This window comes from Moschus berezovskii, chromosome 1 (genome assembly GCF_049115385.1).
Source record: "Moschus berezovskii isolate FMDL1 chromosome 1, NW_MosBer_1.0, whole genome shotgun sequence".
Taxonomy (NCBI): Eukaryota; Metazoa; Chordata; class Mammalia; order Artiodactyla; family Moschidae; genus Moschus; species Moschus berezovskii.
The window spans coordinates 3,582,729-3,606,006 of NC_142460.1; the positions used below are offsets into that span (position 1 = coordinate 3,582,729).

Sequence of the window (23,278 nt, forward strand, 5' to 3'; positions counted from 1 at the left end):
CAGTATTTCACATTTCATGCCAAGGTACCTCTGTTTGTGTTGAGTCAAAAAGTTCTAAGATGCATTGATGGTAAAGAATCACATGCCAGGTGCATAATGGACACGCATGTTCCTTCCATGTGCATGAAACATGATGGATGGATCCACTGGGTGGTGTTAACAGTGACTGAGCTCAGAAATGCTACAGAGAGTCTTATTTTTCATTGTTTAAATGTTTACTCTTTATATTTAAGTATCTATAGTTTTGAAGAGTTATGTAAACCACCCAAGACCAAGAAAAGTTTTAATAGTTACATTATTAAAGGAATCTATATGCATTGCCAAGCTCATGTCAAATTCATGATGTGTTAATATTATTTAATAATTGAAACCTGAACCATGAAGTAAGTCAGCCATCGTTGGGGAATGTGGCGAGTGGAGAGTATTCGGGCATCACTGTTGTCCCTACGGAGACAGGACACAGAACACAGTCACTTGAAGTGCTGTGAAGGCCAGGAGTCCCACCCTTTCCCGTGCCCTCTGAGGGAGCATCCCTGCCCCCTCCAGGAGAGTGCATGCATCCCAGAGTGGCCAGCACCCTTAGAGGGTCTCCAGCCAGGTCACTGAGAATCTTCTGGTGGGCATCGCCAGCCCTGCAACCCTGACCACTGCTCTTCTCTGAGCCCTAGGCTCCACCCCGCCAGAGTGTGTGAAACAACAGGCGTGAGAGCGCTGGGAAGTAACAAGTGCTTAGAAATTGTTAGTGTCTCTTCCTTGTAAAGATTTTTTGCGTTTTCATAACCCAGCCTGTATTTCTGGAACATTCTTCATTAGGTAGGATTAGAATAATGACTGGACCTTGCAGTTTTAGAGCGTTTTGGAAGTGTTCCCCTGCTGCTGGCGTCCACTGAGGAGCCTCGGGAGGGTAACCCCGTGCAGGGCAGGACCCCCTCCTCCACACTTTACTCCATTAAAGGAATGCAGCACTTGGCTGGGCCCAGAGCACCTGGACACCTCTGAGTCTTCAAGTATGTTGCCAGCTTTTACATATATTTCTGTTATAACAATTGCTAATGGATGCAAAACAAATTTCACGTTTAAAGGTGTTATGAGCCTCCGCACGTGAGGATGACCAGAAACAAGTGGGGCTGAGTGGGATCTCAGGCGTGCCGAGCTCATCGAGTGACATGACATTTTTCCCTTGCTTTTTGGTAGATGGACAGTGTCCTTGCCCACGGGGAAGCAGGCGGGCTGGCAGGACAGGCGTCCCCAGGCCGGGAGGAGGAGCCGCTCGCAGGTACTCTCATCTACCCCCGCTGGTGACCTGCTCGCCCGGCCCCCCCGTTCCAGCCAGTGACGCCTGTGATCCCCGCCTCCCCCCGGCCTGCTCTGCCACCTGTGCCCTGCCTGCGCCCAACCTCAGTGCCTGTCGGTTGACCCACCTCAGCCCGGATCTGACCTTCCCCTCCCACCCCAATGCCGGGCCTGGTCCTCACTTCTGGTTGACCCTTTGCTTGGCCACTTCTCTCCAGGTTCTTAACTCTCAGTTGTGCTGTGACTCCCAGTAACCTGGCTTGGCCACCAGGCATGTGGAGAGGCCCCTGTTGGGGGGTGGGCTCCCACCTGCTGGTGCTCACGGCCTCTCAGATGTGCCTTTATGTGTTCGTTTCCTTCAACAGGGTGGTTTGTAGAGAACTGAGAAGGAACATTGGTTCCTGCAGCAATGTGGTTGGTGGCCCCTCCTGAGCCACACAGAATGGCCACTCTGTCACTGGCCTAGGAGCAGAGTGAAGGAGAAGAGACGCTTCAGAATCAGAACTGATTTCAGGAACAATTTTAGATGAGACTGGGAAGGTAGGGCTGCTGTCCTGGAGTCTGCAGAGTCGCTGGGCAGACAGCTCAGATCTGCTCTCTGCACCCAGTCTGGCTCTGGGAGGGGTTGCATCCATCAGCAGACACACTGATGGGCTCTGTCCCCAGAGACAGCGTCAGAGGTAGATGCAGCCTAAGCAGTCCGGAGGTGCCACCCTCCATGCATAGGGAAAGGGAGGGCAAGGAACAAGGAAGTGTTCGTGCTCCCTGTCAGGGGCCTTCAGGGACCCACAGGAGTGTCAGTGTTGCTGCACTGAGTTGACATTTAAGTAAGGGTGAGGGAGTGAGTCGTGGATGGGGAGGCAGAGGGAACAGCCAGTGCGAAGGTTGTAGGCGAGGAGTCTGGAGAGCAGCTGGAGGCCTGTGTGGCCGGAGCAGTGGGAGGGTGGGGCACTGGGGCCAGATAGCAGCTTCCACTCAGGGTGGGGTCCCAGGTAAACCTTTAGAGCCGAGCAGACTCCATCCTTCCTGTGGGTGGGGAAGGAGAACTGGCTTTACCCAGGCGGTCTGGAGAGACAAGGTGGAAAGTGGGCGCACATAGAGAAGAAAGGGGAAGAGCCGGGCAGGAGAACAGGGGCTTTGATGACTGGCTGATGACTGGCTTCAGCTGGGAGAGGCGGATGAGAGGGAGCCCAGGGGAGTGTTGTCGATGAGCGAAAACAGGACTGGTCCTGTGAGGGCGGCAGGTGGGCTGAGGGGCCACGCAGTCGCGAAGCAGCCATGGGCGTGCTGGATAGCAGATCTGTCCCAGGAAGCTGAGGGGGTTCCTGGGAGCTGAGAAGATGGGCAAATCCTGTGAGATGCGTGTGGTGCTTGTGAACTGCCACTGGTCGCCCACTGGTGACACACAGGACACGACGCCATCATGTGGGCCAGCTGATGGTTGAACTTCTTCCAGCCGATGAGCATGGTGCAGGGATGTTCTGGGGGCCTTTCTGGGCCGGGGAAGGGCAGGGTGGGGGGCCCTGGCCTCCATGCCATCTGTGGTGTGAGAAGAAGCGGCAACCTGGGAAGAGGCGTGGCACTGTGGGGCTCTGGGCTGTGGCTCTCGCCAGGCAGGAGGAGGAAGCAAGTGAGGACAGAAGGAGCCGAGCGCAGGCACAGAGCCGACGTGGCTGCTCCACAGCTGGACCGGGAAGGGGCCTTCCTGAAGGGAGGGGCGGGGACAGCAAAGGTGGGCGGTGACCATGGTTGACTTTCTCTTCAAGTTGGTGGCAGTTGTAAATTGATCTCCATCAAAGTAGAATATAGCTTAGAAATATTTAAAAAATACAATCGCCTTTTCCAGTTGGAGAACAGTACTTGGTTTCTATAGTAACTGCCAACCATTTAACTAGGGCAAGTGTTACGTGGTGACATGGGGTAATTACCGACAACAGGGAAATTGCAGGGTAAGACTTACATAAATACAGAGTGGCTGCGTGGTTAGTTTCTGCTGCTGAAGTGAGGCTGTGGCCGTTTCCGGCTGTCTGTCTGCTCCAGAGCCTGCCCTCAGGCTGGGCGGTCACCTTGGGGCAGGGCCCCTCTCTGTTCAGCCTGTTGCGTGCGAGTCCCACTCTCCTCCCTGCTGTGGGACCTCAGGCAGGTCGGCCCCAGGCCCACTTGACCTGTGCCTCTGTGAGGCCTTCTCAAGGTCAGGCTGGAAGCAGATGAAGGCTGTACATTGGCTCCAGGCCATGGCCGTTGACATTAACTTATCAACCAGAGCTTAAGAAGGGTGTTTCTGGACTTTCTTTTTTTATCAACTGGCTATGAAACAACCCTTGAATAGGGTTCAGTTCAGTTCATTTCAGTCGCTCAGTCGTGTCTGACTCTTTGTGACCCTATAAACCGCAGCACGCCAGGCCTCCTTGTCCATCAGTTCAGTTCAGTTCAGTCGCTCAGTCGTGTCCGACTCTCCGCGACCCCATGAATCACAGCACGCCAGGCCTCCCTGTCCATCACCAACTCCCGGAGTTCACTCAAACTCATGTCCACAGAGATGGTGATGCCATCCAGCCATCTCATTCTCGGTCGTCCCCTTCTCCTCCCGCCTCCAACCTTTCCCAGCATCAGAGTCTTTTCCAGTGAGTCAACTCGTCGCATGAGGTGGCCAAAGTATTGCAGTTTCAGCTTTAGCTCAGTCCTTCCAATGAACACCCAGGATCGATCTCCCTTAGAATGGACTGGTTGGATCTCCTTGAGGTACAAGGGACTCTCAAGAGTCTTCTCTAACACCACAGTTCAAAAGCATCAATTCTTCGGTGATCAGCTTTCTTCACAGTCCAACTCTCACATCCATACATGACCACGGGAAAAACCATAGCCTTGACTAGACGGACCTTTGTTGGCAAAGTAATGTCTCTGCTTTTTAATATATTATCAAGGTTGGTCATAACTTTCCTTCCATCACCAACTCCCAGAATTTACCCAAATTCATGTCCATCGAGTCAGTGATGCCATCCAGCCATCTCATCTTCTGTCGTCCCCTTCTCCTCCTGCCCCAATCCCTCCCAGCATCAGAGTCTTTTCCAGTGAGTCAACTCTTTGCATGAGGTGGCCAAAGTATTGGAGTTTCAGCTTCAGCATCAGTCCTTCCAATGAACACCCAGGACTGATCTCTTTTAGGGTGGACTGGTTGGATCTCCTTGCAGTCCAAGGGACTCTCAAGAGTCTTCTCCAACACCACAGTTCAAAAGCATCAATTCTTCGGCAATCAGCTTTCTTCACAGTCCAACTCTCACATCCATACATGACCACTGGAAAAACCATAGCCTTGACTAGATGGACCCTAAATAGGGTAAAAAGACAGAAAAATCAGAGCACAAATCCATCTCTCACAGATTGGAACAGGATGGTCAGAACACTCACCTACTGTCCCCCTACCAGGATCCTCCAAAGACAGAGAGTTCAAGACCGCAGAGTCCATGCTGTCCCAGAAACAGGGGCCACCGAGGTAGAAGCTCAGACTTCAGGTTAATTACCAAGAGACAGAAGCAAATAACATTTGCGACTGAAAACATCACAGGAGATGTGTGGCGAGCCTACTGCAGGTAAGTATTCTAATTCGGACACTCACACAACCAGTATCCATGTGGGCAAGTCAAGTCTCTCAAAAGCAGACTGGGCAGAGCCGAGAACTGTTACACACTTGAGAACCACAGGGCAGGGGAGAGAAGCACCAAGTGCAATGGAAGAACGTGTTCCAGGGAACACCTAATGGCGTGAGGAGAAGAGTATTCATAAAAGAAACAGCTCCTTCAAAAGAGACAGGCAACGATTTTGGAAAGAAAAGTTATGAAAATGAAAACATCCTGATGGTTTAAATTGCAGAACAGACAGAAATGAAGGAATTAGTGATTGGACAAGTGAACCAAGGATGATTCCAGAATGCAGGCCTAAAGCACCCAGAGCTGTCCCAGATGCAGGTCTCAAGGACTGAGAGGTAGAGTGTGTAAGAGAAGACGGGGAGCCCATGGGGAGTTTGAGAAGCTCGCATGGTTGTCAGGAGGATTCTGAAAAGGAGAGAGTGAGGAAGATTGAGAGAGGGTGATGAACGCGTCTCGGAAGAGGCCTGTCAGGGCACAGAGCATGCCAGGGATAAAATGTTGAGCGAGATGGGGTGGGCGGGGAAACTATAAGGACTGGGAGGCAGTGGGATGGAATTTTGGGATAGGACCGAAGAGAAACCCCAACGTGGTCAGCAAGAGGAGCAAAGCTCTCGTATCAATTGACGTAAAATTCTCTATACCACACGAGTATTTTAGAGTTAATTGGATTAATATCTTCAAAGTACTTGGGGAGAAAAGATTCCAAACCTGGAATTTGAGACACAGCCATAATCCAGGTTGAAGGGCAAAGGAAGGGTGCTGTCAGACAGTCAAGGATTCGGAGGTTTTTAGCCTTATCCCCAAGACTGACAAAACAAGAGAGACAGCCATCCACAGAGAGGGTGGCGTTTGGTCCCACTGACAATGGCGGGAAGGAATCCTGGGCAGTATGCAGCTACTCTGAATAATCATTGATACCTGTTGGTTTGTGAATTAAAGTGATAGTTGAAAAATCTTGGTAGCTTCCAGTGTTTATTGTCCCCGGTTGTTCAGCAGTTACTTTTGATTTGGTGTTCTCCTAAGAAGTGAACTCAAGTCTTTCTACTCTACCATCTTGTCTCCATCCTACAAGCCAAAAAAAATCTTATATATATGTATTTATACAGTGATAGTTCCATTGGTAAAGAATCCGCCTGTAATGCAGGATGCCCCGCTTTGATTCCTGGGTCAGGAAGATCTGCTGGAGAAGGGATAGGCTACCCACCGCAGTATTCTTGGGCTTCCTTTGTGGCTCAGCTGGTAAAGAATCAGCCTGCAATGAGGAAGACCTGGGTTTGATCCCTGGGTTGGGAAGATCCCCTGGAGAAGGGAAAGGCTACCCACTCCAGTATTCTGGCCTGGAGAATTCCATGGACTGTATAGACTATGGGGTCGCAAAGAGTTGGACATGACTAAGTGACCTTCACTTTCCACTTTCCTATGGTGACGAGAAGGAGAACAGAGAAGGTTTCTTAGACTTTGGTTCTTCTTCTGGGGGAAGATGTAGATACTGCTCAAGCCTATAGAGTATGAATGTGCGTTTGAACACACTAACAGTCTACTGGGAGCCACCAGGCAGAGGCACAGATGGTGCAACTTCAGCTCTTGTAGAGGAAGAACTCTGGAACAACCAAAAGGTAGAGAAGAAGGAGAAAATTAGAAAACAAAGTGTTAAAGTCAGACATCTTGTAGGCATTAGTTCAAATATATGTGAAATTTCTCCATTAAAAAGCAAAACTCAGATTGTCTTTAAAATGACACAGAAACAGAAAATGTACTGGGAGGGTACTAAGCAAATGCTAATCACTGGAAAGCAGGCCAAGCGACATTATTTTCAAGAAAAAGATGAAAAGCATTAAATCGGACAAAGATACATCATTGATGGACATGAGTTTGAGTGAACTCCAGGAGTTGGTGATGGACAGGGAGGCCTGGCGTGCTGTGATTCATGGGGTTGCAAAGAGTCGGACACAACTGAGCAACTGAACTGAACTGAACTGAATCCCCTAAGAAGATATGATATTCATGAACTTTTAAGTACATAATTACATAGATGTAAATTTTATGAGGGAACAGCCTCTAAAAATAGGAAATGGACAAATCTAGTACCATAATGGGAAACTTTAATTGAAAAATTGGGAAGACAAAAAGTGCATATGGTCATGATGAACCTAAATAGCATTCCTGCCAAACTCTGCCCCAGACACAAAACATACTTTCCTTCTTTCCTCCCTCCCTCTCTTGCTTCCTTCCCTCCCTCCTTTCTTCCTATTTTTCAAACACACCAAGACCATGCACAAATATATTCACCATGTATTTTATTTTAAAGAATATCATATTTTTCAACAGCAGAAATCATTAAGTACAATAAAAATGGAAACTAACCACAAAATGACAACCAAAAGCAGCCTAGACTCTGTTATTTGGAGATTTGAGGATGCTTTTAAATAAAAGCATAAGCTGTATAAAAAGTAAGGAAAATGAGATAATACTGAACATCAAAACATGAAGGATGCTGTCAAAACAATTCTTAGGAGAAAATTTTTGAAAACCAGAGATATTTAAATAAAACAATCCCATGGCTCTAAATGTTGGATAAAGAATTTAAAAATAATTCGGGACAAAGTAGGACAAATTAATGAAGTTAAATGTAGAGGTGAACACAGCAAAATGTGAAAACATGGTGCTGAGTGTAATAAATGCTGGTAAAGAAATATAAAACACAAAAACAGTTAGCAATTCTGGTCCAGGGCGTGGCGGTGGTGGGGAGGAGAGAAAACTTAAAAACTTGGGTGACCAGGGAGTAGATATAAGATGTGGAGGCTCTTAAAACTTTCAGTCAACATGTACGCACTGCTATATTTAAAATGGAAAACCAACAGGGCCCTTCTGCATATAGCACAGGGAACTCTGCTCAGTGTTATGCGGCAGCCTGGATGGGGGAGTTCTGAGGGTGCTGGACACCTATATGTGCATGGATGAGCCCCTTTTTTGTGTACCTGTGACTATCACAACGTTGTTATCCTCCAACAAAAAGTAAAAAGTTAAATACATCAATAAAACTGCAAAAGAATGTTAAAGCAGTAAAGAACACCTCTGAGATGTTTACAACTTTATGCCACAGAATTGGAAAATCTACATGAGATGGATAATTTTCTAGAAAAATGTAAATCAAGAAATTTGCCGCATATGATGTAGAGAATCTGGGTAACTATGGGAATGACTGAAACGGCGCTCAGTCTGCACTCACGTGCGGCTGGGCGTCCTGCTCCTTGGCGTGTCCTCACATATCCGAGAGGAAACACAATCCTTACTAGGTATGCAAACTGTTTTAGAGAGTGGAAAAAGTTTCCCTAACCATTTTATGAGATCAGCCATACTATAATGCAAACATGTGAGGAATCCTAAAATAATCAGTAGATAACTCTGCCTTCTGAGACAGGTATGCAAGCCCTAAAAAAAATGTTAGCAGATCAAATCCAGCGGTGCATTTTGTTTTAGGTACATCTTTAATGTAACAGGAGTCCTCGCTTGGAGAAGTGCCTGGTCCCCTGCCTTTGTCCTCTCTGCCCTGTTCCTATCTGTCTGGCCTTCTTGGTTTGCCTTCTCTCTGTATCATTCTTCTTGAATTCCTCTCATTGCTTTGTTTCTGACTTTTTAAAAAATGTTCTCTTTCTTCTGTTTTCCTCTGCTGTATTTATTAAATTGCATGTCTTCTGATTTCATCTGGATTTTTGAAACATTTTTTTCTTTTATTCCCAATTCTTTCCTGAGTTCTATGACATAAATTTTGAGTTTTTCTAATTCTGATTTGTTTTTTTCATTGCTTGCATCATTATCTTAATGTCTCTTAATCAACTTAAAGATATTAGATTATAGTTTTTCTGTTTTGGTCAGCATGGCTTTATGGTTTGTTTATTGTCAGTAGGAATGTTATTTTGTTTCTTATTTTGTCTATAACAAAATCTTTGTATGGAACTTGACAGCACATGAAATTTGTTTTCCTGAACTTTTAAGAAAATACTGTTTAGGATAGCTTTGCTGATTTCATGGCTCTAGAATGCCCCCTTCTGTTCATCTTAGGAAGGTGAAGTAGGAGAAGCTGAGGCCACAGTGTGGCTGAGGGCTGGGGGCTGGGTAAAGACCTTGTGTTGCTGTTTAGTGCTCTGGTTCTCCTAACTGCACTTGGTCTACCCAGACGCCCAAATCTTGAGAAAATACGCTCTAGAGTGTTTGGGGTCAAGGCAGGTGCTGTCGTGGTCTGTGCGCAGGTTGGGAAAGAATTTCCAGAAACAGAGCAGTGCAGAAGGGAGTGAGTTTATTAAGAACAGACAGCAGAGATAATGTGGGTGCTGCAGCACAGTGAGCTGGCCTCCTGAAAGACCAGGCAGAGCCACCCCTTTTGTGGCTCAGCAGCCAATTTTTATAGCCACAAAACAAAGAAATTTCCTACTAGAAGAGTGGCATCAGGTTAGGGTGCTATAGAGTGGGTGTTTTACCTAATAAGGAGTCGGGGGGACGGCCAGTGGAGGTAAGGGAGGCTTATGGCAATGGTTGCTATGGGGCTCTGTCAGTACCAGAGATGACCTTGGTACAGGGCTGCACACCTGTGACCTTGGTATAGAGCTCCACAGTCACTCTCAGCCAGTGTGCATGATGGGGAATGAACTGGAGTGTGACAGGCGAGCTGGCCTGACCATGAGCAATCGGGGCGGGGCAGGGGAGACAGTTACAGGACATGCAGAAGTTCATTGTAATGATCACACAACTTAACTTTAACCCAGGCTCCACATTACAACTCAATAAGAAGTTGTCAAATAAGCAAGTAAAATGAATTCTTCAGCGGAAAACACAGAGGCCCTTCTCTTCCAAACAGGTCTCCTGGGAGGTGGCAGATGGGGTCCTGGGTGAGCCAAGGGGGCGCTGAGCTCTGGGCTACTGCCAGAGCCACTGTTGCAGCTTCTCAACACTTTCCTCTAACTGGAATTTTAATTAAAAGCAATGCCTCAGACTATAAAACCTACTGAGAAGAGGACAAGCACCCTCTTGAAGTGACCTGGGGTTTCGGGACCCAGGATGCCCAGAGGGAGGCTGGTAAGAGCATCTCCCACTGTCCCAGGATCCCTGGTCACCAAGCGCACTGGACCAGGCTCTGTGCACTTCTCCGCAGACTCAGGAAGTACCTGGAGAGTCTCTGAACTTGGGGAGGGGGTGCATGCGGGGCTTGGGGGCCACTTCCCCTACCTCATGGCAGTGGAGAGCAGGATGCGGAAGCTACCCGGGGGCTCTGAACCCTGCAGACCACATGAGCCCGTGTGAAGGGGAGAACGTGGCCGAGAGGGTCACGGTCCAGCGCGGGGAGGGGGAGGCGGCGGCTCGCCAGATGCAGTGGCGCCTACTCTGTGCTCAGGAGGCACGTTCTCAGGCTCTGTGGTGACCCTCTGAGCCAGCCTCACAGCCGGTCCTGGCCACCCCTCACCCTCGCTGTCTGCTCTGTGGCCCGCCCCCCGCCCTGCCCCCCTGGGTGTCTGGGCAGGATCACAGATGACCCCACAGCCGCGCCCCCGTGTGCCCCTCTCCAAGGCTCCAGGCTGGTGTCCGGCTGCTTGTGGTCACTCTGTCTCCCTCCGTGGAAGCACACCTTCCACGTGGCTGGTGGCTAGGGACTCTGGCAGGCGCACCCCATTGTGGGCTTCTGGCTCCTTCTGTGCCCTGGGCTGGCGTTTTCTCCTGGGGGATTCTGGGCTGGGGGTTCTCCAGGCATCAGGACAGCCGCAGCTCTGTGGCCCTAGCTGGTGTCTGGCTCGTGCAGTGAGAGGTAAAGCGGCCCAGCAGTGAGACACAGTTGCGTGAGTCACACCCACACCATCATGCCCTGCGGTCCAGCAGAGTTCAGCACAATCATGTTACAGAGACTAGTTACATCTGTAACTGTGGTGCACGCCCCTCCCGCGTCTCTCTGTGACACTGACTGAGCTGGTCCGTTGTCCTGTGGTGCCCACTGTCTGTCCACAGAGACTTGGGGCCACTTGTGGCCTCCGAGCAGCAGCGGGAAGGGCGCCCAGAGGCAGCTAAAGCTGAGCTGGGCCTGGGAGACAGCACGGTCCGCCTCCCTCCCATCTCCTGCTGGAGGAGATGTTCAGTGGGAGGCCTAGCTCTTGGCCCCACTACCCCTCCCCTCACCCACAGGCTCCTGGCCCCACGCACACGGGGGTAGTCAGTCCCACCGTGTCTCCCCGGAGCACAAACCTCCTGTCTCCCCAGCTCCAGCCCCAGCAGATACTTGGCTCTGGTGCCGTCTGGGCCTGGTCGCTCTCAGAAGGAATACAGTCAGTGCGCGCCCTCCTCACTCTGCTTCGTCTCGTCTCCACTCTCACTCTCACTCTAGAATTATCCTGGCAAAATAGGCTTCAAGCCCCTCATTTGTAGAGCACTTTGCAGTTACAGAATACTTTCCACATCGCTGAAAGGTGGGTGTTTTCTTTTTCATATTTATAACATGGAGCTGAGTCACGAGCAGCTGAGTTGTGGGCATTAGCCTGGGGTTGAGATGTGGGTCCCCTCAGAGCAAGCCCCCAGGGGCTGTGTCACAGGCCAGGAGTCACAGGCCCCAGAGAGCAGCCCCTGGGGTCAGAGGAGCCGCTGACTGGTGGAGGTATAGCTGCACAGGCTCCGAGTCCTGCTGCAGGGCCACCTTGCTGCACGGGGCTCTCTGCCCCGCCCCCCCCACCACCCTGGTGGGCTGTCTGGACCTCCCTCCAGCACTTCCCATGGCGGAACCTACCAGAAGTCAGCCCAGGACGAGGTGTGGTGGGCTTTTCACCCTGGCCTAGCAGCTGTGCTGAGCTTCGCCCCTCGAGAGTGGGTGGGACTCGGGCTGTGGTCCCGGGACTGTGTCACGTTGCCTGGCAAAGGGGTTTTGTGGATGTCGGTCAGGTTCCTGGTCAGCTGACCGTGAGTGACTCAGAGGTGGTGCCCTGACCCGACCTCAGGAGCCCTTCAGTCGGGATGTAAAGTGCGAGGTGGAAAAAGCCAGCGATGGTGGTGAGGGGAGTTCAGCCAGGAGACCAGGAGGCGCAGGCGGCTGCTGGGAGCCACACAGCCTAGAAGCTCCCGGCACCCTCTAGAGCCGCTCACCGTGGAGGCCTGTGCGTCGTGCTAAAATGAGTTGACACTCTTATTTTGGGACTCTGTGGCTGAGTGGGGAAGGGCTGCCCTTGAAGCCGAGGGTAAGGCCTGCCCAGTGAGCACCCCAGCTGGGCACTCGGTCCTCAGCGGCTCCAATGCGCGGCTGGACTGAGAGGCATCAGGTGTGGGTGCCCCCCTCCAGGAGCACACAGTGGGGAAGAACCACCCGTTAACCAGCTAACCTCCTGCTCTCGGCCAGGGGTGGAGCGAGACATGGTTAGTCGAGGCTCCCAAACTAAGAAGCTTCCGACATCCGTGCTCCTGCAGGGGACAGGCTGTGCAGAACTGGAGGCAGTTCCTGCAGCAGATGGAGCCCTGGGGTGACCACTCACTGCCCTCACCCGCTCCACGCCACCCCCACCCCAGGGCCTTTGCACAAGCCTGCCCGCTGGGTGCTCTGCTCCCTGAGCTGCGTGTGGTTGGCTCCCCCGCTTGTTTCAGGGCCTTATTCCAAAGTCACCTTGTGGGCCTTCCTGCCCCTTGGTGAGGCCACCCACAGCCTGTCCTGACTCTGCTCTCCCTGCTCAGCGCCCTGTTGGGCCTGCTGTTGTCTTGCCTGTCCTCCATCTCGTCCACGCAAGCGCAGCCTCTGTGAGGTGGGTGTTTGTTGCCTGCAGGACTGTTTCTCAGTCACCCCAAATAGCACGGAGGCCAGGGCTCTGGGGGAGTGGGTGTCAACTCAGGTGAGACTCCCAGTGACCAGAGACTCTGTGCTCTGAAAGGAGTGAAGAGCTGTGGCTTCTCGGGGTTTCCCTGCTGTCCCCCTGAGCCCTCTACCCTGGCAGAGGTGCACATGTGGACCGGCCTCTCTGCTCATACCCAGGCCTGTGGTCAGGACTGAGGGACGCTGCTTGTTGTCAGATGGATACTTGGGGAGGCCCTGTGGCCGGAGTTAGAGCAGGTCGGCCTACGATTCTAGAAGGGTGGGTGGGAGACCGGTTTTGAGGGGCCCCTGCAATCTACCACCACTCAAGACTGCCATCGTAGTGGGTGTGGCTGCAGACGGGGGGAGAGGGCGACTCGTCCCCCCACCTCCACCCCCATCTGTTTTTGCAAATCCTTCACGGATTGTTTTCTTTGAAGAACTAGGCTTTGGCCAGTGGAGCTCTGCTGCCCCCTGGTGGTTAGTGTTGCTGCATCCAGTTACGTGCGTGCTCAGACGCTCAGTCGTGTGGGACTCTGTGACCTCATGGTGGCCCCCAGGCCCCACTGTCTATGGGATTCTCCAGGCAAGAATACTGGAGTGGGTTGCCATTTACTTCTCCTGGATCCAGTCACATCCTTTCGTCTCCAGGGTTGCCCATGTACAGGGGAGACTGGGGCTCCTATAATACCCTGGTGGGAAGTGGTTTTCCCACCCAGTGGAGTTCAGGGGGTTCTGGTCTCTGTGGAGTGGCCCGTGGAAGTGCCTCGGGACCGACTGCAGGGCAGAGCTGAGCGTCTGCTAGCGCAGATGCCCCCGGAGGAGTGGGGCTGCCTGTCCTCCTTCCACTTGTAGCCTCCCCGCCTGCCAGTGGCGGCCATTCCCTCCGTGGTTCAGGTCTCAGGCCCTTCCAAGGAGGGCAGTGAGCCCTGCCGCCAGATGCCAGTGTCCAGGACTGCCCTGACTTCTCTCCTCCAGAGCTCCTTAGCCCTAAGGGCTGCTCAGGAGTGAAGGACCAACACCCACCCCCTGACCCCAGGGTTGGGGGTACCGCAGGGAATCTGTGGGGCTTCAGACAGAGGGAAGGTGGGAGATCAGGAGGGGAGGCCAGCCTGTGCTCAGGTTCAGGGGTCTGGCCCACCCTGTGACCTTGAACTTACCATCCAGGGAACTTGGGCTGACATCAGCAGGAGATGGAGCGTCCGGTCACTGAAAAGGGTGGGACGGGGGGCTGCCTGTGACTCTTGAGTCACAATACCCTGCTGTGCCTTCAGCAGGGCGGTGGGAGGTGAGGCTACCTCACAGAAGGGGTGGAGACCACACTCCACCTCAGCCCCCAGCCTGCACCCCCCAGAGAAATCCACTAGAGATGTGGACCTGACGCCAGACCCCTGTTGCAGAAAGACTGTCCTGAGTGGGCAGTGCCCAGGGATGGGCAGGAGCAGAGGCCCAGTCCGTGCCTCTCATGCCACCTGTAGGTCTTTAGGCCAAGGTCAGGTCTTAGACCCAGTGAGGTCCAGTGGAGAAGGTATGTGAGGGCTCCTCACCCAGGTGGCACGAACCTGGAGGAGGGCCTTTCAGCTGGGAGGCAGGCAGATGACCTTTGCTGAAGGTGGTGGCCAGTCTTCCCCATTCTCAGTGGGCTTGAGGACCAAATGCCTGAAGCCAGGCAGGAGCTCCCACACCAGGCTGGCCCCCAGCTGAGCTTGCCCGGGGTTGGGTGTAGGGCAGTATTCATGAGCATTTGGGCCCTCCCCTCCCGGCAGGGGAGCAGGCAGGGGCCAACCTCACCAGCACAGCCCAATCCAGCCATGGAGCTCTGTCTGCAGCCTGCAGGCCCCACTGTGGGAGCTGGGGTCCCCAACCAGTGCCTGGTGCAGGGGAGGGGGCTGCTGTGTGCGGCCAGTAGTATCATAAGGAAAACTGGTGTCCTCGGCCCACACTGCTGGGGCTGGGAGTTTGCACTCACTGAGTTATCTGTCCGGCAAGTCACAGTGTGTGGTGTTGATGTTTCTCAAAGTAATGAGTTAAAAATATCCTAATTAACCTCAGTGGCCAAACTGTGGGAGGTTGGTGAAATGTGAGGGGTTCCTCTGATGCCGTTAGAAGAGTTTTGGAGAAGAAAATTTAAGAATGTGGGAAGATGTTCAGCAGATAAAGTGCTTTTGGTCCGACTGCTTTCTCCAAAGGCCGTGTCCTGTGAGGGTGGGGGGCCCCTGGCCAGGCCAAGGCTTCCACGACAGGGCAACTCAGCCCCTGCCCATCTCGCTGGCTGCAGACATGGGTTCCAGCATCTCTGGTTGTCACAGAGCTGGCACACACCTTAGTCACACGCTTCTGGTGTCTGATTTATATCTAAGAGTCCTCTACAAGTTCTATCTGAAGTATATTATGCAAATGTTTCGCCCTTATGTTTTGTTGATAGTAGCTTTTCAAAAAAAGGCTTTAGAACGATTTTAGCTTTACAGAAATGTTAAAAAGAGAGCACAGAAGAATATTAAATGTAGAAGAAACAATCTGATAAACAGCATTCCAGTAGGAGAAGAAAAGAATACTGAACCACGTCTGGGCTTGACCACTGTCCCCTAGCTAGACACGTCCTGATTTCAGATCTTGACCCCTGGACACCTGCATTTAGTAACTATTTCTCTTTATAGTAACTTTACTTTTTTGTTTCAGAAATAATCATATTTGAAAAAATACACATAAGCAAAGAGAATATCTAATCACTGAACAGAAATACTGTCGATAATTTGGTACATCATCTTCCAGTGTTTTGTACACATACTTTTTGATTTTTTATCAAAAGTGAAATAAGTCATCCTCTTCCCACTATTTGTAACCATCTTGTTTCATAACATTATTTTCATTAGTTTCCTGTGTCATTAAATAATTACCTATTAAAAACAAAAAAAGACCGCACAGAGGTTTTCCTGATGCTAACACCTCTGACATGTGGTTCACCACTACTGATACGTCGTCACCAACTAATTACAGTCCATTCTGTTTTCAGAATTCCTCAGTTTTCCCCAGTGGTCTTTTTCTGTCTCAGAGTACACTGTTGTGTTTCTTTACACTCTCTGGGCTGTGATAGATTTAGACTTTCCTTGTTTTGATGACCTTGGCAGTGGGTCAGGGAGAGTGGGTCAGGGAATTTATAGAACGTCCCTCTGTTGGGACTCATCTGATGTTTTCCTCATGACTGGATGGGCATTGTAGGTTGTTGGGAGGAAGACCAGAAGTGAAGGGCCCCTCACCACATCCCGTCCAGGGGTCCAGGGTGCATGCCGTCTGGTGACCTACACCATGAACACCGACCTCGGTCACCTGGCGCAGGTGTATCTGTCAGTCTGTCCACTGTGATGTCACTCTCTGTCCCCCTCCCCACGCTGTCCTCTGTGGTGGGAAATTGCCATGCGCAGCCCACACCCCAGCAGTGGAGTAAGGAGAGTTTAACTCTTGAAGTTCTGCTAAGAGTCTATGATGGTGTGGTGTGTAAGGTCAGACCACCCCGGTCTACTTTTACACTAACTGTGCCGCTCGTGGTTACACCATGCCTCTGTTCCCCGAGAGTCCCGGGGTCACGGCGCTTCTTGTATCTGATGTGCCCATCCTCTGATGGGGTCCGTTGAGCTCACCACGTGGCTGAGCCAGGAGCATGGAGTCTCAGTGTCTTAAAATTGGCTCTTTGTTCTTTGCAGTGACCTTTCATCCCATTCTGCAAGGTTCTTGCAGGTCCAGCTGGCTTTGGGTTTGGGTTGAGAGTGTGATGGGTTTCCACGGTGAAAAGCATGGCCATTATCTCCAGACACCCAGCCTGCCTCCAAGAGGCTTCTCTGCCTTCCTCCACTGCATCCAGGGGCTTGGGCCCCCTCCTGCCATCTGCAGACCTCCCTGAAGAAGTTCTGCCCGCCTGCCTGCCCGTGGCCTAGGCTGGGTGTGGTCGGAGTCCTGGGAGGTATGGGGGTGGGAGTCTGGCTGCTCAGCAGGAGTGGGCTGGAAGCATCATCTAAACACACTGCTGGCGGGCGCTGGGTGTTCTCACCATGTGTGTCCAGACCCCTTGGCACGGGTTTTCTCAAAGGAGTCCACAGTATTTTTGTTCTTGGATAAATGCAAACACATATGAGATTTTCTTTATTTGTTTCTTTGAAGCTCAACAGCTGTATGACTTTTAGCATCTCAACTTGGAATCCCCCCCAGCCCCCACAAAAGACCTCTGTCCCCTATATCCAGCACAGGAAGGGGCTGGTAAGAGGAGTGTGGGGTTCGAGGAAGAGCAGATGTCCTTTCTAGCTCCTGTCAATGATGTGTCTTTGAGGTGAAGCTCTGCTCAGCCTGAGGCAGCTAGTCGACCCTCCAGCCCCAGGGGCACTGGGCCCAGGAGTGGGTGGCATGCAAGTAAATGTGTGGTCAGGTCCTATCTAAGAATACTGCTTCATCCTACGTTTTTCCTCAGTGAAATTGCTGCTTGCAGATTGAAATTTCTTTTCCACAAAAAAGGACCATTTTTGTGGCAACCCACGGCCTGGGAGCTCTGTGACCTGAGGCCTGGGAGGAAGTGGTGGGAGGTCTGGTCCCTGTGAGCAGCCACAGCTCACTGGTCAACCCTCTCGGTGCCTGGTTTCTCCCTAGTCTCGTTGTAGGAAGTTAGGCTGTGATGGTGCGCACACGTGGCAGGCACCTGGGTGTACACACCTGTGTGCACATGTGTGTGTATGAGCAGACCAGAGTAGGTCAGCATGCTGCATGTGCTCCAGCATCTCCGGCGACATCTGTCCATGTCAGTGAGCAGCAGGGATGTGTCAGGCACAGCTGAGCTGCAACAACTGTTGTTTAGCAGCTGCACAGTTTTGAGTTTGCTGCTGCCTGGAAAGCTGTGCCTGCCCCCCGGCCTGGCGCCCATTTCTGCACTGTTGCCATGCTCCCTGGGCTCAGCCGACTTCCTAGTGTGAATGCCCCTTGACTTGTCTTGTGCTTTGTGGTTAATTTCTGGCATCTTAATGCCTATTGTTTGGAAAGTTTGGACTAGTTTTGTCATTATATTTGGAGACAGCATTCACCGAGCCCCCCATGCCACCTTCCAGAAGCCCACCCCCCTCCTTATCTCTCTAGAACACTTTAGACAGTTCTAAGTATCACCACAGGCTTCTTGAGTGGCTCAGCGGTAAAGGATCTGCCTGCAATGCAGAAGATGCGGGAGACGCCGCGGGTTTGATCCCTGGGTCAGGAAGATCCCCTGGAGGAGGACATGGCAACCCATTCCAGTATTCTTGCCTGGAGAATCCCACGGACAGAGGAGCCTGGCGGGTACAGTTCATAGGGTTGCACGGAGTCGGACACGACTGAAGTGACTGAGCATGTGCGCATACACACATGCAGAGTCGGCCCGACTGAACACGCACACAAGGATCACCGAACTGGATTGAAAATGAATTTGCAGAGCATGGAGTGCTTAAAACGTTCTGATTGTTGCTGCATGTCTTGAATCTTGTTTCTTTGTTCTCATATGGGCTTCCCGTCCTCTAAGAGGGCGGGACGGCACTGAGTCAAATCCCATCAGAAAGAATAGCCTCTGAGCCTCATCCAGCCCCTCAACTCCATCATGGAGGCAGAGGGTCACCCGGCATCTCGGCCACATGCCCTCTGATGATTTCCAAGTCAGGGTTGCTGGCTCCCAGCGGAAGTGCAGAAAAACGCTGCTTGCAGGGCCCTCAGTCCCGGCTTGGGCTTCAAGGCGTGGGCAGGGCAAGGAGACCCCATGCAGGCATCCAGGGCAGCGACATCTCCTGGCAAGACCCCAGCATCCGGCCACAGCTGGGCCCCTGCCTCGTGCTCACACGTCCACCTTCTCTGCTCTGTCTGCCACGTCTGCAGGAGCTCGGGTCCCGGACCTTTTAACAGAGAATGTGTGACAAAAGGAGGAAGAGAAACAGTGAGGGTGAGACAAGTCCAGGCAGCATGAGTCATAGCAGTAAACGTGGGTGGATGAGCTTAGCCTGGAAGAGTCAAGCCCACGGGGACAGGTCCACAGGGCAGCTGGGTCACAGGCAAGATGCCCAGCAGGAACCCGTGCTCCACACTTTACTTCCTGAACGGCCTAGCCAGGTGGGCCAGGTTTGGTGACAGAAGGCCTGTCCGAGGGCCTCTTCTGCTTGCCTGGTCCTGCAGGGGTTGCTCAGGGCCTGGGTTGAACTGCATGAACACAAAGTCCTCAAGCCTGAGTGGCTTGTAAACACACAGTTTGTTTTGCACGCTCAGGTCTACTATGGCCCTTTCGGTGTTGACTTTACCCGCTTCCCAGGCTAATGGCTCAAACTCTCCCTGGAACACCTGGCACTGTGGCAGGAAGAGAGAACTCAGAGAACTGCGTTTGGCCATGCAGCTTCTTCCTGAGGGGCGTCTGGCAACCAGGCTGACCTCAGTGGTGGGGCAGGCGGGAGTATCCAGGGAATGAATGGCACACAGACATCTGCTCCCACCTGTTCCCTGCCCCAGTGCAGGCTTCCTGGTGGGGCTCTCGTCTTTTTGGCTCCAGACTTCGCCCTCTTGCTCTGGGCACCTGAGGACCAGAGGGGTTGCTCACCCCCATGTCCATGGGTGGGGGCAGCGTGCAGTGACTCCAACCAGGCCCTCTCAGTGAGCAAGAGTGGGAGGTGCCCACACTCCACAGGTCTGAGAGCCACAGCAGTGACCTTCTCAACAGGCCTTGGTTCTGGTCCTGGGGTCCCTCCCAGCCTGCTGTCTTGAGTTCTCTCTGCGCCTCCCCAGACCTCTGTCTTCTGGGCGTCTGGATTTCTGTGTCAGACCAGAGGACTAATACCTGGGCACCAAGGGTGCCTTGAGGTCTGAGTCCATCACAGGGAGAAAGAGCCCTGCATGGCCCGCACACTTGGGAGCTTGGCTGGGCATGAGTGAGCTTTCTTCAGGAAACCAGGGTATGGCAGCACACCTCCGAGGGCGCGGGAGGCTGGGGGTAAAGGTCAGGGGTAGGAGCACACCTCGGAGGGGGCGGTAGACTGGGGTTTGAGGTCAGGTGTGGGAACACACCTTAGAGTGTGTAGGAGGCTGGTGGTCGAGGTCAGGGGTGGTAGTATACCTCGGAGGGCGCGGGAGGCTGGGGTCGAGGTCAGGTGTGGGAGCATGCGTTGGAGGGCTTGGGAGGCTGCGGTCCAGGTCCAGTGTGGTGGGGCCAGGCCTCCTGTGGCCTTTCCTCCCTGTGCAGGTGGCTGTCTTCTGGTCCTCCCATGGCCTTTCCTCTTGAGGGCTCACTCCCCTGTCCCTTCTTCCTCTTAAAAGGGTCCTGTTGGGTAGGACCCCACCCCCTGATCCCATTGACTCTCCTTAAAGCCCCACCTCCAAACACAGTCAAGCTGGGGGTTGGATATTCACCCTGGAGATTTTGGGGACACATTTGGTTCACAACACACTCTATCCCCACTGCTGAGTGACACTGCCAGGTGGGAAGGGGAAGTCTGACTAGAGCCTTCTGGAGCTTTCCAGACCCCAGCTTGCAGCAGCTTTGTCTGGAGGAGGGGTGCTCAGGAAGAACCAGGGGTGCAGCCACCAGCGCTATGCCTTGTGAAGTTCTACAGGCACTGCCCTGGCTGAGGGGTTGTGGGAGGAGCAGGTGCAGGCCGGGACACCCATTTGGCCCCAAAACAGGGACCTCTGGGAAAGTCTGTGGATTACAGAAACCAGCTCAGACAGCCCCCTGGTTCAGGAAGATCCCCTGAAGAAATCATACTGAACATCTTTCCATGTGCTTATTTTCCATGATGCCATCCAATCATCTCGTCCTCTGTCACCCCTTCTTCTCTTACCCTCAATCTTACCCAACGTCAGGGTCTTCTCCAATGAGTCAGCTCTTCACATCAGGTGGCTAAAGTATGGCTGAAGCTTCAGCATCAGTCCTTCCAATGGACATTCAAGGTTAATTTCCTTTAGGATTGACTGGATTAATCTCCTTGCTGTCCAGTGGACTCTCAAGAGTCTTCTCCAACACCACAGTTCAAAATTCTTCAGCGCTCAGTCTTCTTTATGGTCCAACTATCACATCTATGCATGAGTCCTGGAAAAATCATACCTTTGACTATATGAACCTTTGTCAGCAAAGTGATGTCTCTGCTTTTTCATACCCTGTATAAGTTTGTCATAGCTTTTCTTCCAAGGAGCACTAGCCATTTGTAGGATGTGTGGCTTGCAAATATTTGCTCCCAATGTGTAGGTTGTCTTTTCATTCTCTTATAAGGGTCTTTGGCAGAGCAAAAGTTGTTGATTTTGATTAAGCCCTGTTTATCAGTTTGCCTTTCATGAGTCATGCTTTCTGTGTCAAGTCTAAGAACTCTTTGCCAGGCCCCTAGGTCCTGAAGCTTTTTCTCCTGTGTTTCTGAAAGTTTCGTAGTTTCTTGCTTTACCTCTGTGTCTGAGACCCATTTTGATATGGTATTTGTGTGAAGTGTGAGGCTTGAGTGAGGGTTCTGTGTCCCAGCACCTTTCGCTGGGGGACCACCCCCCTGAGCCAGACTACTTTTGTCCTGTCTGAGAGGAGCCAGACCTGTGCTGGGTCTGCTCCTAGGCTCTCTTCTCATCCACTGACTTATGTAAATCCTCGATGCCAGCACAATGCTCTTTTGAATGCTGTAGCTGTAAAGTAAGCCTTGTTATCACACGGAGGGATTTTTCCCCTTTTATTCATCTCTTTCCGTATAAATTTTAGAATAAGCTTGTCTGTGTCAACAGAGGGCTTCCCAGGTGGCTCAGCGGTAAAGAATCTGCCTGCCAGTGCAGAAGAGGCAGGAGATCCCCTGGAAGAGAAAATGGCAACCCTCTCACATATTCTTACCTGAAGAATCCCATGAACAGAGCAGCCGGGTGGGCTGCAGTCCATGGGGTCGCAGAGAGTCAGACACGACTGTGACTGAGCACACACACAACTCATGTCCACAAAACCTTGCTGGGACTTTGGTAAGAACCTTGAACCTACAGAATGGTTTGAAGAGAGCTGATATCTTTACCGTGTTGAGTCTTCTAGTCCATGACATGGAGTGTCTCTCCACTTATTTAGGTTTCTTTGATTTATTTCATCGGCATTTTGCATTTTTTTAGCATACTGATCCTGCATATGTTTCATGAAGTGTGTACAATAAGGATTTAACTTTATTTTTCAGTGATTTACAATATTTGTTTTGCATGCTAAGTCGCTTCAGTCATATCTGATTCTTTGAGACCCTATGGACTTCAGCTTGCCAGGCTCCTCTGTCCATGGGTTTTTCCAAGCAGGAATACTGGAGTGGATTGCCTTGCCCTCCTCCAGGGGATCTTCCTGACCATGAATAGAACCCAATTCTCTTATGTCTCCCACACTGGCAGGCAAGTTCTTCACCACTAGTACCGCCTGGGAAGTCCTTGGTTTATATACAGAAATGCAGTTAATTTTTGTGTCTGACTCATCAGTTCAGTTCAGTTCAGTCACTCAGTTAAGTCCAACTGTTGGCAATCCCATGGACTGCAGCATGTCAGGCCTCCTTGTCCATCACCAACTCCCGAAATTTACTCAAACTCATGTCCATTGAGTCGGTGATGCCATCCAACTATCTCATCCTCTGTCATCCCCTTCTCCTCCTGCCTTCAGTCTTTCCCAGCACCAGGGTCTTTTCAAATGAGTCAGTTCTTTGCATCAGGTGGCCAAAGTATTGGAGTTTCAGCTTCAGCATCAGTCCTTCCAATGAATATTCAGGACTGATTTCCTTTAGGATGGACTGGTTGGATGTCCTTGCAGTCCTCAACACCACAGTTCAAAAGCATTAATTCTTCGGCACTCAGCTTTCTTTATAGTCCAGCTCTCACATCATAAATGACTACTGGAAAAACCATAGCTTTGACTAGATGGACCTTTGTTGGCAAAGTAATGTCTCTGCTTTTTAATATGCTCTCTGCTGCTGCTGCTAAGTCGCTTCAGTCGTATCCACCTCTGTGCAACCCCACAGACGGCAGCCCACAGGCTCCTCTGTCCCCGGGATTCACCAGGCAAGAACACTGGAGTGGGTTGCCATTTCCTTCTCCAATGCATGCGTGCATGCTAAATTGCTTCAGTCGTGTTTGACTCTGAACGACCCCATGGACAGCAGCCCACTAGGCTCCTCTGTCCATGGAATTCTCCAGGCAAGAGTACTGGAGTGGGTTGCCATTTCCTTCATAATATGCTGTCTAGGTTGGTCATAACTTTACTTCCAAAGAGCAAGCGTCTTTTAATTTCATGGCTGTAGTTACCATCTGACTCATATTCCACACCATTCTGAACTCACTTGTTATTTCTAGGAATTTTGTTTTGTAGACTCCTCAAGATTTTCTAGGTAGAAAATCGTGTCATCTGCAAATAGTGATGATATTTTTTCTTCCTCTTTGCAGCCTTTGTGCCTGTGGTTTTTCCTTGTTGCAGTGGCTGAACTCACAGGGTTATGGTGGATATAAGGTGACAGGCCCAGCCTGCTTGTCCCTACTTTAGTGGGAAGCATTCAGTCCGTCA

The 23,278-nt window shown here is 51.5% G+C and overlaps 1 protein-coding gene across 2 annotated transcripts in view; it reads left to right on the forward strand.

Annotated features, from left to right (window-relative positions):
* PCBP3 (poly(rC) binding protein 3) overlaps positions 1–23,278 on the forward strand; it is a 232,573-nt gene that overhangs the window by 142,915 nt on the left and 66,380 nt on the right. Inside the window, exon 4 of one of the 2 annotated variants that reach the window (XM_088834878.1) lies at positions 1,195–1,276. The exons of the other annotated variant lie outside the window; for it this stretch is intronic. The gene's annotated coding sequence lies outside the window, so the exon portion shown is untranslated. The remainder of the gene's footprint in view (positions 1–1,194; positions 1,277–23,278) is intronic. 2 annotated transcript variants of the gene reach the window in all.